The sequence below is a fragment of the Piliocolobus tephrosceles genome, chromosome 4 (assembly GCF_002776525.5).
Source record: "Piliocolobus tephrosceles isolate RC106 chromosome 4, ASM277652v3, whole genome shotgun sequence".
Classification (NCBI taxonomy): Eukaryota; Metazoa; Chordata; class Mammalia; order Primates; family Cercopithecidae; genus Piliocolobus; species Piliocolobus tephrosceles.
The window spans coordinates 17,628,776-17,631,098 of NC_045437.1; the positions used below are offsets into that span (position 1 = coordinate 17,628,776).

Genomic DNA, 2,323 nt, shown 5'->3' on the forward strand with positions numbered 1-2,323 from the left:
AAGGATTTGCAGATGGTTATGCAGAACTGTGTGCCCCACTCATGGAGTCATAAAAGCAAGTTATAAAGAAATGGATCATAGATCTAGATAAGAAGTGATGATTATCCAAGCAGTCAACATTTTATACATGAGGACACTGAAAGTAAATGGCTTTCCAAAATCAGAGTCAGTCTGAGGTTGTAAAGCCTCTCTAGGGTGGCCTAATTCTCAGGGTTCATTTACTGGAACACAGAACGATGTAAAGTCAAATATCCTCTAGCTATGAGATTATAATTTTTGAATTTCCTTAACCACTGTCTGAGTTGCGTTGAAATCAATCACATGAGTAGAACTGTGCAGCTTTCGTCAGACAGTTCCCAACCTCTTGAGTAAAACAAAAAATATTTGTATTATGCTCATTTTCCCATGACAGCAAATTTGAAAGAACAACAACAAAATATTGCCAGGAACACTGAAAATATCTAATAATGTATAAAGATCAGATATAGCAACCTTTCTCAAATTTTACATTTTGTAAACCTGCTATCCTATGTACTTTGGAATAAATGAACATAATCTTTGGCAGAAAATAATTTTATCAAAGAATGTTTGTACTATTGATGCAGACAGTCTGTATCCTTCATTTACTGCAATTGTTGATAGTCATAACAACAGTGATTAAAGATCATCCTTCAATAGTATTTTAAATGTCAATGAGAAGAGTCAAACTCTATAAAATATTTGAAGAGATGTATTTTGAGCCAAATATATATGAGTGACCATGGCCCGTGACACAGCCCTCAGGAGATCCTGAGAACATGTGCCCAAGGTGGTTGGGGCACAGCTTAGTTTTACACATTTTAGGGAGGCATGAGACATCAATCAAATACATCTAAGAAGTACATTGGCTTGGTTCAGAAAGGTGAGACAACTCAAAGCTGGGAGGGGGGAATGCTTCCAGGCTATAGGTCAATTTAAATATTTTCTGGTTGACAATTGGTTGGGTTGTCTAAAGACCTAGGATGGATAGAAAGGAAATATTCAGGTTAAGATAACAGATTGTGGAGACCAAGGTTCTTTTGAAGTCTTATAGTGGCTGCCCTTAGAGACAGTAGATGACAAATGTTTTGTATTCAGATCCTTAAGGTGCTAGACTTTTAGTTGATCTCTTTAGGATTGAGAGGGCCCGAAGGAAAAAGATCTAGCTATGCAAATTTTCCCCTACAAAGTACAGCTTTGCCAGGGCCATTTCAAGATATGGCAAAGATATATGTTTTGGGGTAAAATATTTTTGTTTTTATTTTTATTTTCTTCCTTGTCTTGTAATGTTATGTCAGAGTCATCTTGGAAAGTAAGTCACGGTATATAAGGTTACATAAAACCAACCTAATGAGAATTTATGATTTGTAGGACATGACTCTCCAGACCCCTTAGGTAGGAATTTGGGCAAGTTACAAATCAGAGCTTAGTCCTCATAAACTATACTACCCAAAATATTTTTCAATATAATTCCTAATGAAGACCCACTGCAATTTAAAACCTTTACTAACCTACAGCAATATAAAAAAAAGTTGAAAACAATGATATATGCAATCAGAAGACCTAAACAAGATACATTTAGAAAGAAATCAAGAAAGCAGCCCAAAGGAAGCATTAAAATAAATTGTTTTCACTAATCAGATTCTTCAAAAAGGAAAATCACTGAAATTATAGAAAAGCAATAAGAAATAAAAATTTCAATTACATGTTTAGTGATAACTAAGCACTAAAAACTGTGCTGGACATCGAATCATATTTAAACACCTTCAAAATGACCATAGGAAGCCGTTCTTATTATCCTGATTTTATGAATGAGAAAAATTAGGACCCCAGCTGTGTATTACTCATGTATTCATTTATTCAAAAATAGCTTTTGGATATATGATAATCTCACTTCAACTTTAACTCTCTCACTGATTATTTGATAATAATAACAGTTCAGATATTCTGTAAAAAAAACATGTAACTATTGGATGTCTGCTCTGCTATGTTGACTATTTTGTTTGGTGAACAAAGACGTGGATAAGCCCCAAGGTCATGGAGTTTATAATCTACCAGAGGATATAAGTAGTTAAAATAAATATATTTTCTTGGTCTTGGTAAGGATTAATAGGTAAATTTAGATAGAGTAAGGAATAGTGGGTAATAATATAAAATATGGTGTTGCTATTTTAAACATGTGATCAGGTTGACAGTTCTAATATGCTAATATTTTAGTAGCAAACTATATCAAGTGAGGTAGAGAACCATGGCGATGACTGAGTGAGTGAATTTCAGAAAGAAGAAATACTGAGGGCTAAGATCT

At 34.0% G+C, this 2,323-nt stretch overlaps 1 non-coding gene across 1 annotated transcript; it reads left to right on the top strand.

The window, feature by feature from the left end:
- Window positions 1-1,891: 1,891 nt before the first annotated feature.
- On the top strand, window positions 1,892-1,968 carry LOC111546815. Its single transcript, XR_002732934.1, has one exon. It is a non-coding gene; the product is annotated as a small nucleolar RNA SNORD81 (small nucleolar RNA).
- Window positions 1,969-2,323: the final 355 nt, after the last annotated feature.